This window comes from Dermacentor silvarum, chromosome 1 (genome assembly GCF_013339745.2).
Source record: "Dermacentor silvarum isolate Dsil-2018 chromosome 1, BIME_Dsil_1.4, whole genome shotgun sequence".
Taxonomy (NCBI): domain Eukaryota; kingdom Metazoa; phylum Arthropoda; class Arachnida; order Ixodida; family Ixodidae; genus Dermacentor; species Dermacentor silvarum.
Window position 1 is genome coordinate 445400525 of NC_051154.1, and position 18304 is coordinate 445418828.

Below are 18304 nucleotides of genomic sequence, written 5' to 3' on the forward strand. Positions count from 1 at the left end.
CAAGAAACCATGGGCGCTGGCTATCTTCCGTCTCGGTTCACCAGTGCTAGCTAGTTCCTCGGAGTTCGGGATTGACAGCTGGGCCTTCCTTTGCAATTCGGTGGCTCGTGTGACTCGGTAGCCATACCAAATGGACGTGGACCTGCTTAGCAGGGGCATTGCTTGCGTGCATGCTTGCCCTCTGTAACATGGCGCGCACAGCTTACGGGGATTGGCCAAGTAGCCGGCGCATAAACGGAGGAAGGGAACAAGAGTGTAAACTTTTATCCTCGAGCAAGCAAAGTGTTCTTCGCGCTTGGTGGGCAGTTTCATTTTTGCAGTAAACCATGGGCGCTGGCTATCTCCCGGGCGTGGTTCACCAGTGCTAGCTAGCTCCTTGGAATTCGGGATGGACAGCTGGGTCTTCCACTGATCTTCGGTGGTTACGGGCTCTGGCTTGGTTCTGGTTGCTCCTCTGCACTCACACACCATGTGGTGTAAGGTGTTGGGGACATCGCGGAAGTTGCATAAGTAGGGAAACTGGGTGCGTGCAATTCTGTGCAGTAAGATCACGTGAACATAGAAATAATGCTGTGGCCTTCCGAGTGTTACTGCCTGTTATGGTTGGAGTGTGGTGGTGGTGGGGGGGGGGGGTATATATCGCGTTCAAATGTAGCCTAGGATATCGTTGTGTTTCTTGGGAACGTCGTCTCTCCCTGGCTTGGTTGACAAGGAGACCCGGTGAATATGGCGGGCCTCTGCTGTGTGACGAAGTCATGCCGACAGGAGTATCTGGCTGTTTCTTCACACTTTTTAATTTGCGTAAAATATACTCGGAGATTCTGCTTTCCGGTAGTCTCAGCACACCACCTGGGCGCGGCGAGGAGGCTGGCGCTTTCTTCACAGGTCGTGATGACCAAGATTACTTCTACTTTTTGGGCTGTGCCCACTTCTTTTGTGCAGAGAAAAAAATTTTACAGCAGAAAGTATGTGTCAGGGTAAAGTGCAAATTGCAAAAAAATGAAAGTACACTCATTTAAGATAGGCTACTTTTTTCTTTCACAGTAAGACGTCTTTTTTTTAAATTTGATAGCAAACTTGAAGTTTGTAAATTAAATTGAGTGTTGATTTGCAATTTTTTTAATATAATTATAGTCATCAGCAGCAGCTTATTCATGCCCATTGCAGGACGAAGGTCTCTACCAGCAATGTCTAAGTAAACCTGTCTTGCGCCAACTGACGCCAACTTTTGCCTGCGAGTGTCCTAATTTGATCATATCGCCTAACTCTTCGCCGTCGTCGACTGCGCTTGGCTTCCACTGGCACCGATTCAGTAACTCTAACAGACCGCCGACTATCTGGCATACGCATTACATGGCCTGCCAAGCTCCATTTATTCCTCTTAATATAAACTAGAATAGCGGCTACTGTAGCGTTTGATCTCGAGTCTACACCATCGCATTCCTGTCTCTTAACGCTACGATCCACATTTTTCGTTCCATTGGTCGTTGCGCGGTGCTTAACTTCTTGTTTGTTTGTTTGCCTCCGAGAGTGGCTAATACCCAGTATAGGGGATTGGCCAATAATCGGGTGACTTAAGAAAATGATTAGTAGAGTCTAGAAAGAAGCTCTTCCTCTCAAGGTTCTTTGTTAACCTCCACGTTTCTGTCCCGAATCTTATTACTGACAGAATGCAATGACTGCACACTTTTATTTTCAAGGATGGGGATAAGCTGCCGGTCGTGATTCGGTAATGCCGGCCGTATGTGCTCAAAACCATTTTTATTATGCTTTAGGTTTCGTTCGCATGATGAATGTCCCGGTGCTTAATTGGCCTTAGTAAACGTACTGTTTTGAGGTATCAATTTGTGAGTGGTCAATTATTAAATCAGTAAGTACACTTGATATTTCCCTCTTCTCACAAAGGAATTCTAAGAGGACCATGCATTAACTCGGAGCTGCTAAGTCGGGGACTTCCTTTTTTTATGCAGCAAACCTAGTCAAAATGCGATGAGCAGACGCCGAACGAAACCATTTCTCCGTTGACTCCCATTAAACAGGTGCTGCCGAGTTCGAGCATCCAAAACGGTCAACGACCGAGTTTACAAAGATTTTGTTGGTAAGTACGGTTTGCCATAGGATGGCCGCCTCTGTTAACAATACTCAAGTTTTGTGTAAATCAGAAAGCTTAAGGCAAAAGCTACTTCCGCCTATAAAAAGTTAAAATGAATTGCAGTTGCTATCACTGCCCCCGGCTATTCGGGAAGCTGCAATAATTCTTCTAACGGCTATGCACAAAAAAAAAAAAAAATAATCGCTCTTCAAGCGTAAGGTTTTTTGCGATGCTCAGCATTTTTTTTTCTGTGGTACATTCAACACAAAACGAAAATGCCCTTGACATTCTAGCAGCACGTCCCTTATAATCATTTCTAGCAACATTTTTTAGACCGTCTTCAGACTATTATTACAAAAGCCTATCGAAATTTCTTTGCATTCCTTCAAACGGTCCTTTCCACGTTTTAACAACTCCCAAGAAACGACCTAGCAACATTTGGCTACAAACATTTGAAACATGTTCATAGCCTCTCTGTTAATTCCCTACTAATGTCTAGAAACACTTTTTTAGGCTCTCTAAAAACTTTAGGCTCTAATAAACGCTCTCTAAATTGAAACATGTTCGCACATTTTCGGTAAACGTCCTATTACCAATTTACTAGCGTTTTCTTTAGACACCCTAGTAACATGGTGCCAACAATTGGCCACCTACATTGAATAGAAGCATGTGTGTAGACTTTGTCAATATGTTACGTACATTATACTAACGCGTTTTAGGTCTTATAATGACTTTGTCAATTATTTCAAACCTTCTACCAACATTTTCCCATTCGACATTCTAGAAACATTCTAAACATTGTTGAACGCTGCTTATACATTTATATTACCCTGGTAATGTATAGCTTTAAATCACACAGTGTACCAATATACCACCTTATCATACTCAGTGCCGCAACTATCTATTTCACTTTATTTGGAGCCATTAACGTCGGGTCGTCTGATGCCTATGTTTATGTGGTCTTACTGGTATACTGATAAATTATCGAAGCACTTGACGCACTGTACAGTTGAAGCCACAGTGTGTGAAAGGAGCCGCTGTAAATAAAGGAATGACAAACAGTGAGACCAGCATTACCTTCGTGTGTCCTAGAAACGGCCATAGAAAAATTTGATCTTGTCGAATTAGGTTCTTGTCACGGCTTGTTACCCGTTCGCCGCCGGCGTGAAGTCATCGACGGGGTATAGAAGCTGGTTGGTCGTTCCGTACTCAAACGAACACAGTGAAAGAGAAAGTCGGGAGTAAACAACTAAACAAGATATTTATCGACTGACAACATCACACAAATAATAAAACAAAATAATAACAAAAAACACAAGAAAACATGCAAATCTAAACCTAGAATAGCTGAGTGATGACGCCAAAGAATTATGACGAGCAATTAACAGTGGATATAAAAATGAAACATGGCACGGACCAAATATAGAAGAATACACTTAAGAGTAGTTCCCTAAAACAAAGTTCAAAATAAAACAAACGATGTCCTACGCATGGCCGGACAGCAGCAGCAAGTCCATAAACCGTGAAATCGGCGGGCAGAGCTTTCCGGAAGAATGCCGGCAAGCCAATCTTGTTGAGGTGGATGCGAGGGCTTGGCTGAGTTTCCCGGGAGTCTTGACCTGACGTCTTCACTCAAGCAGGTTGAGCTAACTTGAGGCGAACTACCGTGAGCTTCGTAGCAGACGTTGCTTTGTCGTCTCGTACCTCAACTAGTTAAGGCCGTTTGACATGCTGCGACTGGAGCGAAAAAAATTCGGTGGGATTGCATGCGTCCCAATGCGATTTTTCAGGGCTCATTCACATGACTGCGATTTCAACAATGCTACTGCTGTGCCGCCCAGGGTTGCTTGCTGCCAGGTTTTGTCGCACACGCCGCATAATTTCTTTTTTTTAATGAAAAAGGCGTGCGCGTTATAATATAATTGACCTCTATTTAGTATTTTATTTATTTTATTTATGCAATACCTACAGCACCTTTACAGGCTTTACAGAGGGGGGAAATACATAACATCAAGCGGATTCATGCTGCGTGACTTACAAGTATACAATATTGTCACGAGCCATGGCAAAGATAAAGACGTTGTAGTGGGGCTGGGTCAGAGGCTCTTCTGTCAGACTGAAACCTGCTGGAAACGCTTTTCTTCGCTGTGTCCCAGACCGAGGAGGTTCAAAATTTCGACATCTGAATTTGTAGAAGTTACCATGACAGAATTATCCGATGTCATCTTATCTGCACATCAATCGGCTCCTGAGCCGGACCGTATCACCATTACTATGATTAAATTATTGTTTAACTCTTTCCCAGATGAGCTCTTGAATATAGTTAACTGTTCACTACAATATACATGGATTCCGACCTCTTGGAAAATTGCAAAAATTGTGCTTTTGCTTAAAAAAGAAAACCTCGGATATATCTTGGACAACATTCGGCCAACTGCACTTACATCGAATCTAGTCAAAATTGTAGAAAAAGTAATTCATGTCCGGCTCCTTGAATTTACTTCTTCTCCTGGTATTCTGTGCTCGAGACAAATTGGATTTAGGCCTCACTGTTCCATTTGGTCAGCTCACGTTGATTTAGAAAGCCGCATTCGACTCGCAGGACAATCAGGAAATATATCGGCATTGGTAACTTTAGATATTGCAAAAGCATATGAGAGTGTCGAACATGAAATTTTAATTTCTCGATTAGTTAGCTGTTCTGTTCCAGACTATTTAGTAGCCTGGATACAAGAGTTCTTTTTCGATAGAGAATTTTTTTGTTTCAAGGATGGGGTGACATCGGATACTTATAAACAGACGAGAGGCGTACCACAGGGATCAGTTCTTTCGCCACTTTTGTTCTATATTTTGTTATCTTCTCTGCCAATCCATAAGGATGTACAACTCTATCTCTATATTGATGACATTGCATTTTTCTCATCAGCAAGGGATATTAATACGTTATACCAAATTTTGCAATCTTATTTGTCTGAACTCGAGTCCTGGCTGGACGGCCTGTCTTTTTCGCTTAACGTAAAGAAATGCGCTCTACTGGTGTTTCCATTGTCAAATCCTGTCTCTATTTCTCTTCATTATTGTAATCAGCCGATTCCGCAAGTTCCAACTTTGAAGTACTTAGGGATAACTTATGATGGTAAGCTAAACTGGCAGCAGCAAATAGAAGCAAATGCTAATAAAGGAGAACGTGCAATGGCATTGTTGCGCCGCTTCAGCAATAAAAACACAGGGATGCGTAGATCTACGTTGCTGATGATTTATAAGCTTTACGTCCGCCCCATTCTAGAATTTGGTTGTGTTCTTTTTTCAGGATGTGCAGCATACAAGCTAAGACCTTTAATTCTACCGGAAAGGCAAGCGCTGCGTCTCTGCCTCGGGCTGCCAAGTTTTGTGGCTAATAATGTTCTTTATCTGGAGTCTGGAATTATTCCGCTTGATTCCAGATTTAAGCAACTTACTGTCCTGACTTTCCTGAAGCTTTATGATACACCCATTTCCAATTTGCAACCCGTTTTCATCAATTCACCAGAATCATTTTTCAGAACAGGATGGCGACGTTACCGACAGCCACAAGTTATTATTTTTGTTCAATCGCTGTTATCAAAACTTCAAGTTAGCCTACCACGCCTGATTTCTCCAAAATCTAATTCATTCAAAATAAAACTCACTTTTGATGATATTTTTCCAAAACTCGCAAAACTTCTTCCTGCGCGCATACTTGAAGGTCTCCTTCAAGACCATCTTAGTCAATTACCGTCTCATTTGGTTATTTCTACGGACGCATCACAAAATTTAGAAAAGGCTGGTGTTGGCATCTTTTCGAATCAACTCAACTGGTATTTTGCTCTCCGTCTCGCTGATTACACTCCAATATTTCTTGCAGAATTTCTGGCAGTTATTCTTGCCATCCGAAAATTGGGTCCACAGAATTCTAAGGTAATAGTTGTTACAGATGCGCTTTCGGTCTGTACACATTTAACTTCCAATAATCAGTCACACCTACTGAGTATATTTTCGACTCTTGCCCCAGAAAATTTATCCGAAGTCCGCTTTGTCTGGGTCCCCGGACATAGTGGAATCTTTTTAAATGAATCAGCTGACTCGCTCGCTTCGACATCACTGAATGGTCCGGTCATAAATATTCTTCCTGATTTCTCTTTTATAACAGAGCTAGATTTAAACGCCTTTTATTGCTGAGTTGCCCATGACTCGTCCATACTTTCTTCAGACGATTTTCAACATTTAAAATTTCGGTGGAACACGAGCAAGTGCCTTTCACGCCAATGTGAGGTGACGCTGTCAACTTTCCGCTGCAGAGTTCCCCGCCTAAATTTTTATCTTCATAGATCCGGTTTATCAATCACTGACCTCTGCTCGTTTTGTAATCAACCGGAGACTATTGACCATTGCTTTCTTTCTTGCCACCGCTTCTCCTCCCTCCGTAGAATTTTTCTGTTATTTCCAAGCAGTAATTGGGTTTGGCACTTACAACGCCAAACATTTTGTCTTTTGGGGCCTGTCAATTAGGCACAAGTTAGGGTTCTATGATCACTGCTGTTCACAAATTTATTGAAGCATCCGGAAGGTTGCGCTGCTAGGGCACCGACCGTGGGACATGTTATTTTGTGTTTATTTTTGTAGTTAGTTTTCTCTTAATTTTTATTTAGTTAATTTATGTATAGGACATCTCAAAATCTGTGTTAAGGAGTTGCCAAAATCTTAATTTTGATTATTCACCTTTACCATATTGTTCGTTGTTAGGTGTATGTTTTATTTCATCCAGTGTGGCCAATCCCCCTCGTGGGTACGAGCCATGTTTTGAGGCAACAACAACAACGACAACAACCTGCTGGAACCTGTGCGCTCTGTGCGCTCATGGGTTCATCATGGGTCACCGACGCAAGTGGTGTAGGCCATGGTGCTGTGCTTGCACAGCGTCAACCTGGCCACGCAGAATACGTCGTGGCTTATGCGAGCCGCACGCTCACCAAGGCGGAGGGCAATTACAGAGTCACGGAAAAGGAGTGCTTGGCCATCGTCTGGGCACTTGGCAAGTTTCGCTCTTATTTATATGGCCGCTCTTTTGACGTAGTGACCGACCACCATGCGCTGTGTTGGCTTTCTAATTTAAGAGACCCATCTGGCTGCCTCGCTCGCTGGGCTCTGCGAATCCAGGAGTATGACATACGCGTAGTGTATCATTCCGGGCGGAAGTATTCCGACGCTGACGCTCTTTCCCGCTCACCGGTTTCGCCAGAGGTCACCCGTGAGTCACCCTGTGAGCGCACGTTGTCATCTCTTGACTTGGACACTATTGCTGCCGAACAACACAATGACCCCTGGACTGCATCACTTTAGACCTTCTTTCGGATACGTCAACAGCTCCGGCTTCTAGAGCACTTCGGCGACAGGTTCCGCATTTTGCGATACGTGATCAGCTCCTGTACCGGCGCAACTATGTCCCTGAGGGATGTACGTGGCTGCTAGTCATCCCGAGAGCCTTGAGATCAGAGATCTGTTCCTCTTTCCACTCGGACTCCCAGTGTGGCCACGCCGGCGTTTTCAAAACGACTTCGGCACCGCTACTACTGGCGGGGCATGTACACCTTCGTTCGAAACTTCGTCCGTTCTTGCCGTGAATGTCAGTAACGCAAATCTCCGTCGCACCTCTCAGCCGGTGAACTCCAACCCCTGCCATGTCCTTCTCAACCTTTTGATCGCGTTGGTGTTGATCTATATGGGCCTCTTCCCTTGACTACTTCCGGCAACCGGTGGATTATAGTTGCCGTTCACCACATGACACGCTTGACGCCACTTGCGTCGGTATGAACTTCTGTAGGGGCTTGAGGGTCAAAATGTCGAAGAATAGGTGGCGTCGTGAGAAGACGGCGCAAGGTGGAGAACGCATGGTCGAGGGCAGGGGACCACGATGAGAGGTCTTTGGCACCACGAAGCAGTTGCGTGAGGGGTGATAGGATAGATGCGAAGTTTTGAACGAAGCGCCGGAAATAAGAGCATAAGCCGATGAAACTGCGAAGCTCTTTCATTGTAGTGGGCTTAGGAAACGCAGAGACGGCCCGTAATTTCTCGGGATCTGGAAGAATGCCATCCTTGGACACAACGTGGCCGAGGATCGTCAACTTGCGTGCGGCAAAGCGACATTTCTTCAGATTAAGCTGCAGACCGGCTTTGGTCAAGGAACTGAGTACGTGCTGAAGGCGGTGCAGGTGTGTTGCGAAATCAGGGGCGAACACTACGATGTCGTCAAGGAAACATAGGCAGATCTTCCATTTAAGGCCGCGGAAAACATTATCCATCATCCTTTCGAATGTAGCAGGAGCGGTGCAAAGTCCGAAAGGCATGACGGTGAACTCATATAGGCCGTCTGCCGTAACGAAGGCAGTGTTTGGGAGATTGGCCTCCGCCATCGGGACCTGCCAGTAGCCGGACCGCAAGTCCCAGGAGGAGAAGAACTCGGCGCCTTGTAAGTAGTCCAGAGCATCATCAATGCGTGGCAGTGGGTAAACATCTTTCCGCGTGATCTTGTTTAAGCGCCGAAAATCTACACAGAAGCGTATTGAACCGTCTTTGTGACAAGTACCACGGGAGAAGCCCACGGGCTCTGTGAAGGCTGAATAACACCTCGACGGAGCATGTAGTCGACCTGGTCCGCAATGACGCGGCGTTCCGTAGCGGATACACGATACGGACGTTGGCGCAGCGGTGAGTGGGAGCCGGTGTCGATGTGGTGCTCGACTGTTGATGTGCGGCCTAATAATTCTTGGGCGAAGTCCAAAGAACTTCGGAAATGCTGCAGAAGGGCAAGAAGCTGGGATCGCTGCGAAGGTGTTAGAGCCTCGTCGATGAATGGGGTGAAGATATCCGTAGATGTTGTGTCAGTAGCAGAAAGGGCGCTCAGGTCAAGAACAGTCGTAGAGGACGCCTCGTCGGGAACGGAGACAATCTGCATAGAATCGACGGTCTCGACGTGGCCAAGGCATTCGTGACGAACCCATGACGCCCATGTCAAGACGCCCCCACTTCCGGGCACTTAGGCGTCTCGAGAACTTATGATCGCATACGACGACGGTTTTTCTGGAAGGGCCTTTATCGGTTCGTTCGCCGCTACGTAACATCTTGTGACCTGTGTCAGCGTCGCAAGAAACCTGCGACCCAACCTGCTGGTCTACTTCAGCCAATTGACGTTCCAACCGAGCCGTTTTATCGAGTGGGCCTGGACTTGCTCGGTCCCTTTCCGATTTCCACAAAAGGCAACAAATGGATTGCAGTCGCTACGGAGTATACCACTCGATATGCAATTACTCGAGCTTTGCCAACCAGCTGCGCCACAGACGTAGCCGACTTCCTACTGTATGACGTCATCCTCCAACATGGTGCTCCACACAGATCACGGTCGCTGCTTCCTCTCTCGTGTGGTTGACGATCTGCTTCGATCATGTGCTACTCGATCACCATAACTTCACGACCTCATATCACCCTCAAACCAATGGTCTCACCGAACGCCTAAACCGTACACTGACCGACATGCTTTCCATGTACGTTTCCGATGACCACCACGATTGGGACGTTGCGCTTCCGTTCGTCACATTTGCATACAACTCATCGCGTCATGAAACTGCCGGCTACTCACCCTTCTATCTTCTCTTTGGACGTCATCCCTTAGTACCCTTTGACACCTTGCTCCCTTCTGATCCAGCCTCCCCGTCCACGACTTCCTGCGCAGCGCGGGCGCGTGCGCTCGTCGCGCGCACAGTCGCCCGCGCTCGACTCTCGTCATCGCAGACCGCACAAAAAGCCACTTACGATCGTCGACACCAGGATACTGATTTTCCACCGGGCTCTCTCGTCCTCCTCTGGCTCCCATCTCGTCGTGTCGGCCTTTGTGAAACGTTAATGTCGAGGTACGTCGGGCCCTACCGCGTGCTGCGCCAGGTGACTCCTGTCACCTATGACATATCTCCCATGGCATCCACCTCATCGACTGCCGCCCCACGAAGTGACAACGTACATGTTTCCCGCCTCAAACACTACAACTGTGATAACCCATTTTGACCACAACAAGCACCGGGACGGTGCTTCATCGGCCGGGAATAATGTCACGAGTCATGGCAAAGACAAAGACGTTGTAGTGGGGCTGGGTCAGAGGTTCTTCTGTCAGACTAAAACCTGCTGGAACCTGTGCGCTCTGTGCGCTCTGTGCAGTCTTGACTAGACAAGCGCTAGCCGATTACCGGTAATTAAATACTCCCCGTAACAATATGGTACATAACGTAAGCATAATGTTCAAAGAATAACAGGCACTATACGCATGCAGAGAGAAAAGAAAAAGAAAAAAAAGGAAAAAGGAAAAAAAGGAGAAAAAGAAACATAAGTAATGTCGCATCAGTTCAACAAGGCATAAAATGTATCATTCGATATTACATCAACTATTGACGATGGTAGCCTATTCCACTCCCGTATAGTTCTAGGAAAAAAGACATCCTGAATAGTTCTGTGAGGCAAAATATTTCTCGTACTTTAGGAGTGTGGTCACCTCGAGCTGGTGCATAATAAGGTTCAAGTATGTACCGTCCCGTCTATGCCAATTGTTGAATGAAAGATACTACGAAGAAGCTTTAAACGAAGTTTTTTTCTGCGATTGTCAAGAGATTCCCATTGCAAATTATTCTTTGCTTGTGTGGCGCTAAAAGCAAAACTGTAACTTCCAGTAACAAATCTTGCAGCTAAATTTTGTATTCTTCCAATGCGTTCCAATTCTTCCAATACGTCTATTCCGTCACTCGTCTCTGAAAGCGGCGTCGTTTCTGACGACGAAGATATAGCGGACTACTTTACTTCCTTACGTGTTTTCTACTGTGATGCCTAGCAGCGATGGTCGCAGAAGTACCCCGCGGGAACAGATGGCACCGATGGGCGATATGGAAGACGTCGTTATCAGCACACGTGGCATAGAACTGTTACATTTAAAATTGAATACTGCCAAAGGCGGAGGACCTGATGGCTTCACAAATCACTTCTTTAAAATTTGTGCCCGACCTATAGCTCCTTTCTTGAAAATACTTTTTGAAAAATCACTGGCAGAAGCTTCTCTGCCCAATTATTGGAAGATTGGCGCAGGGGTTCCAGTTCATAACTCTTCCCCGCTAAGTGAAGTAGTTAATTATCGACCGATTTTCTGCGATTGTCAAGAGATTCCCATTGCAAATTATTCTTTGCTTGTGTGGCGCTAAAAGCAAAACTGTAACTTCCAGTAACAAATCTTGCAGCTAAATTTTGTATTCTTCCAATGCGTTCCTTGTCACCAAGCATCGGTGGGTCCAATACCTCGCATGTATATTCCAAGACAGACCTGAGGAACGTCTGGAAGAGTAGCTCTTTAGTAGCCATACTGAAGTTTTTAGCGTTGCGCCGTAGAAACCCTAATGCCTTGCCTGAATTTGCTATTAGATGATCAACGTGACGATGCCATTTTAAATGAGTGGTAAAATAAACTCTCAGGTATTTATACAAGGACACCCATGCCAATGCAATGTTATCTAAGGTATACTGCAAACAAACGTGTTTTTTTCCTTACTAAATGACATGATAACCGTCTTATCTTGATTCAAATTCCTGTTCCATTTACAACACCACTGAACAATGCGGCTGAGATCACATTGAAATATTCGGCAATCATCTTCACAACTAATATGCTTATACAAGACGCAATCATCAGCGTATAGTCTCAAATGTGACAGGATTCTTTCACTGATATCATTGATGAGTAAAAGAAACAAAAGTGGACCCAGAACTAAGCCCGGAGGGATGCCAGAAGTGACGTCTACTCTTGATGACTCAGAACCATTCAACACTACGTATTGTTTGCGCAGTCTTAAGTATTCGGCATTCCATGCAATAACTTGTGCATTAATACCGTAGGTATGAAGTTTCTCAATTAACAAAGAGTGGGACACAGTATCGGATGCCTTCCTGAAGTCTAAAAATGCACAATCTATAGAAAATCGTTTATCCATAGCACTGGTAATATCATGTGTGAATTCATTTAGTTGTGTTACGCAAGACAAATTCTTTCTAAAGCCATGTTGAGAGGGATTAAATAGTGAATACAGATTCATATGCTGCTACAATACTCGTGTATAAAATGTGCTTTAAAACTATGCATGCAACACACGTTAAAGAAATCGGTCGATAATTAACTACTTCACTTCGCGGGGAAGAGTTATGAACTGGAACCCCTGCGCCAATCTTCCAATCACTGGGCAGAGAAGCTTCTGCCAGTGATTTTTCAAAAAGTATTTTCAAGAAAGGAGCTATAGGTCGGGCAGAAATTTTAAAGAAGTGATTTGTGAAGCCATCAGGTCCTCCGCCTTTGGCAGTATTCAATTTTAAATGTAACAGTTCTATGCCACGTGTGCTGATAACGACGTCTTCCATATCGCCCATCGGTGCCATCTGTTCCCGCGGGGTACTTCTGCGACCATCGCTGCTAGGCATCATAGTAGAAAACACGTAAGGAAGTAAAGTAGTCCGCTATATCTTCGTCGTCAGAAACGACGCGGCTTTCAGAGACGAGTGACGGAATAGACGTGGCCTCTTTCCCATTTCTTTTCGCGTGCTTCCAGAATTGCTTGGGGTCATCTTTATTCTCAGCTGGATAGATTCGCTTAAAGCATTCACGGCTACGCGAATTGCCCTCTTCATTTCTGACGTAATTTCTTTCAGCTTCTGCCTGTTATCACTGGACGACACTTGAAGAAAATTGTGATAAAACCTTTGCCTTTTGTTTGTTAGCCTGCGCAACGCTTTTGAAAACCAAGGCTTACTTCTATTTTGTCTTTCATTTAGGGCCCCGCACGGTATGAAATGCTGCCGAAGCTCTATCATTTTGTTTTTGAGGCAAGTCCATAATTCATCTGTACTTTTACATTCAGCTTCCATTGCAAAACATCGTAATACCCATCAAAACCCTCATTTATTGTATCAACCTGAGCTTTCGCATAGTTATACACAGGTCTTGCCACACTGTGCGCAGGTTTTACATGTGTAATTTCCATTTCACATAAAACAACACTGTGGGCGCTAATTTCAGGAACGACAACCGTAGAAAATACCAGTTGAGGTTGGTTTGTGAACATTAGGTCCAGAACACGATTTACTCTAGTTGGTTCAGACACTATTTGAGTTAGTGCGAACAAATCAACAATGTTCATCATTTCTTGACACCAGCGACCCTCACTTGAAATTAGTGAGCCCTGATCGTTCCACACAATATGTGGGAGATTAAAATCTCCGCCTATAACCAGGTTGTCCGCCCGTATAGTTTCAGCTGCAGATCTCAACTGACATAATATATCAACAGAGGAATCAGGTGGTCTATAAAAACTAGATACAGTCAAGGCACGTTTGTTAGAAAAAGTCAGTTCGCAGAAAACACCCGTGTACTTAGATTTAGGTGAGCGTTAATGAACCTCAGGTGGTCCAAATTTCCGGAGTCCCCCACTACGGCGTACCTCATAATCAAATTGTGGTATTGGCACGGAAAACCCCATAATTTAATAATTTTAGTTCACAGAAAATATCCTCACATTCTCCGAGAGGAACGGGCAGCTGGACCGATGAAATGCTTTTTTCTACCAATATAAAAACTCCGTCACCATGAGAATTTCGATCTTTTCTGTGGCATGTGTAACCATTTGGAAATACCTCATTATCAGCTATATTGTCACTTAGCCAGGACTCAGTTCCTAAAATTATAGACGGCTTAACTAAATCAACAAGCGCGCTAAATTCGTCAACTTTATTCTTGATACTGCGACAGTTTATGAAAAGAAAGGCAACATTGCAATTGTTAAATTGACGCGTTCAGTTCAGGGAAACAACCGGGTTTAGCTCACAATTATAAACATATTTCGTGCCATTGAACAATAAAGTATCGTAGCGAAGGCTAACTTTATCGCCATCCTTTCTACGTGATTTCGCAAAATCCCACAGCTGTGTTCTTTTCGCAAGTACTTCATTGGAGAAATCTTCAGATAAAGCAAACTGGCTATTTTTCAACTTTCTGGCATTCTCTAATATTAACTGTTTTTCTTTGTACGAGGTAAAACTTGTTATCAAAGGCCGATTCTTACCACTCTGAAAGCTTCCAAGGCAATGCGCACGCCCAATTGATAGGTTCCATCAGCCCAACTTAGATTCACACAGTTCAAGAATTTTGCGCTCAGAATCTGCATTTCTTTCGGGATTATCACTTTCGTTGACACCATAGAAAGCCAAATTGCAACGCCGGCTCAGGTTTTCCAGATTGTCGTTTTTTGCCGACAACGACTTGTTCAATCGACGCTGCTCGTCACATTCGCTCTTGCATTCACTGACGGCTGCGCAAAGCTGATCGAAGTTTGTTAACTTTGCTTCTAATGATGTAATGCGTTCGCTAAGGACATCCATGGCATGCTTATTCTCTGTCTGTGTTACCTCGATAGCAGTAAGTTTCATCTTAATGTCTTCCTGACCCTCAAGCAGCAGCTGCAGTCTTTCCTGAGTTGCGGGTCCCGGGTTAATTTCGACGTCTCCGCACAAAAAGAGCGAAACAAAGTAGAAGGCTTAACGCCGCAAAAGACGGAAACGACATTTAGACTGCCGTCTGAGTTTACAGCATTTTTCTAGACAGGACACTGTTTGGGGTGGAACCGGCAACACAAACACCACAGCCAAATGAGACAGTTTTGTGTTACTAACCTGGAAGAACAGTAAAAACAGCGTGCGCGGCATTGTCGTTGCCGTGCCGGTTCCACACCCCAACGACGCACTGACGCCTCCCTTATGTAGCTCGGTGATAAGTTTGCAGCACTGCCACTGTTCATAGCCTGGTACGGGACATTGACCGAACTCAGCCTAACTGCACGCAGCCGAAAAGTTCAAGGCCGCATCCGTCCCGTTCCGCAGCACGTCGGTTCGCATGGCTGTCGAAGGTGAACTGTCGGCCCACCGATGAACAGCAAAAGCCTCACTATGGCAAAAGGGAAGCCTCAAGCAAGGGAAGCCACTAACCTGGAAGAACCGTAAAAACAGCGTGACCGGCATCGTCGTTGCCGTGCCGGTTCCACGCCCCGTAGTTGGACCAAACAATACGTGCGTTTTGTAATTTAAAAACGCTTCAAAAATTAATTTGTTATGGAGGGCGCAACAGCGGTTTATGAAGTTCAGTACGAGGAGAAATGGCGGACGTAAACAGCTGTTCGCAGGTGGTCGTTCAGCGCTGTGTGCTGTCTCGGGTGTGTTTTATGCCCGTGTCGTTCTTCCTGCGGTGCAACAAATCACAAGCCCCTATATCTGTTGTCATCGCATATGCAGTATTCGGAATTCGGCTGCAGCGAAGTCATTTCAACGCAGAGACCCTCGCGCTACCCGTGCTTAACGCCAGCTTCTGAAAAAATGCTGCGTGTATATTGCTCGTGAATGCGCATAAGCGGTTCCTGCTCCTAGCAATATTCTTGCATCAAACTTAGCAGGAAGCACCAACCCAAAAGCTCATGTCTGCCCCCAAAGGAAGCCGCAAATGATCTGTGTGTAATTACTGAACGTGCAATGGAATTTGTGTTGTGAACGTTAATCTTAGCGCCAGCCTGGTGCGTCCGTCTCGGCGTGTGTGCTTTAATTATTCATACAAGTGCTCTCTGAATATTTCGAAAGGCGGAAAAGCCGACACCATATGTTTTAGGAGCTGCAGTCACTTGTGTACGTAGTACCATATCATTGAAAGACATGGGCGTCGTCTATTTTCTCGTCCTGTTTCTCGCGCTGTTCGTGTGCTGTATATCTGTATCAAGAAGCTTAAAGCGCGAGACACACGGTGCGATTTTGCGTGCGATCCGTCGTACGACGCGTCGGAGTCCGACTTGCCGCATACGACGATTCGGGACACATGGTACGAACGACGTGCGATGCGTAGCTCCGCCCACAACCGGCGGCCCTGCATGGACGCTCGGAATACTGCGGAACTTCGCAAAGTGAAAACAAACGTATTTGCACAGTTCTCTAGTTTCGCACAAACGATCACAATAAAAACGCGTCTGTGCGAGCAGCGTAGACGTGTTTCCGCAAAGCCGCGTCCGCAGTGTGGGCTCCGTCGACAGCCGCCGATGGCTAGGAGCTGCCAGGCCTAGCTCGCTGGGCCGTCGAATCCGAGACCGGTGTCGCTTGCGACACGACCGCTTGTAGCTCGTAATAAACCTCCTACGTCGGTCAGCACAACGCTTAAATTGCGATACATTTGATTTTATCGGCGCGGACGAAAGCGAACGATCAAGCCAGGCGAGCTTGCGATCGCTGGGTGACGGTATATAGGCGGTATAAAGGGTCGACAGCCCTTGCGATCCGTCCGCAGCTCGTTATAAAGCGCCCATATTCGTCAACACAATCAACGTCTGAACATTTATGTCGCTCATAAGTGGCAATACAATTAGTTTTCCCGACGCCGTTGGTAGCGATGAGAAAACATGCCAGTCAGGCGAGCCGCTTCGCATAGACGACTGTTGCGGCGTTTGCGCTGACCGCTTTCGAATCGATACCACGTCAAAGATTTACTACTTAGCGCAACGTTTTATAACATACACAACTTTGAGTTCACTTCATTCTATAGGTTATTTCGTGTCAGAAACAAAGTGTACCCGATTTTTGTGACGCCGTCAGCGGCAAAGAGGCCAGCGCCTCGACCAGGCAGAAAAAAAAAAAACATCACCGGGACGACCGGAGCGCTTGCTCGCCGGCGCCGCCCCGCCGGCTTTACCACGTCACCATGACGTACACGCTGGCGGCGCTGTCATTGGCCGCGGCCGTCCGACCGATCTCACAGTCGTACGACTATGTTGAAAATATGTTGAGACTATGTTGAGAATATGTTGAAAACTTGCTGAGTGCGGCGGCCGATGCGGCGCGTCGTACGACGAATCGCACGCAAAATCGCATCGTGTGTCTCGCCCTTTAGTCAATATGCTGCAGTACGCAGCGCAGCCGCGTAACACCACAGCCAACATTAAAATACCTTGTTAGGAGTACGTTTGCTTGTTTAATAACAAAATCGAACGCTAAAATTTTGTATTCATAGTGGCAAGTGTAAAGTAAGAAGCTATCGAAATTATCCGCTAATAGCATACATTTGGTTCTACCTGCTTGAGCACATTCTCTTGAAAGTGAGGCTGAAAGCGCCAGATAACCAAAACGTACGCAACTGGAGCAGGCACTATGGTTCCTTTCCTGGAAATGAAAGATAGCATCCCAGTCTGTTAAGCTAGTCATGTACTTAACCTATATAAGGTCAATGTTAGTGCATGCTAACTGGAGACATTTCAAACTAGAATATTTGACCAAAAGAAGAAAGTGCAAGGAAAGCGTTAAGGTACTATCTAATCTGATATTCCCGAACCGATGGTATTAGCAAAACTTTATGCCTCCCTGAATTGCCTGCGTTAACCCAATGCTGAAAAAAGGGAAAGCCCATCCCTTTCTTGCAGTTGAAAAGCTGCTAGAATCTCAAGAACAGATTACTTATGTTATGAGGGAAAGTGAGGGGCACTGAGAATATCTCTAAGCTTTTGTATGAGCTTTTACCTTGAACAAGAATGGAATAAAATATTTACCTTTGCAAGCCTCAGAATCCAAACATTCACAAAATTTTGAGGAGCCACGTTAAATTTTTTAGATATAGACAATAAATAGTGTGGCTAAGTACAAGTACACACTGAACACAATTGAGTGGTTTAGTGGCCAGCTGCGAATGCAAAAGCGTCCATAGCTGCTACCTCGAGGTAACTGCTATGTTACACGTGTGTTTCTCCTATAGCCCATGTACCTGGCAAGGCGAATGGTTATGCGTAGTCCCATTGCAGCATTGGCCTGTGCTTTTTCTTTCTTTTTTCAATAGGTGGTGGCTCGCTGATTCCGTCTGTTTATGTACTTATAATTTGTGTGCATCTTATGTGCATGTGTTTGTATCATGTTCTGATTGCTATACGTGCAGTGATGCAAGCATATATTTTTAATATATTGGACCACAGTCATTTATTCAACTTTGTGTTGAAATGTACAAAATGTGGCCACCCAGTAATGGCCAGGACAGCCAGCAGGATTGGCCAAAAATATGATGCAGATCCAATGCACTTGCTTGAATCGACATGAGGCGATGCTATCACG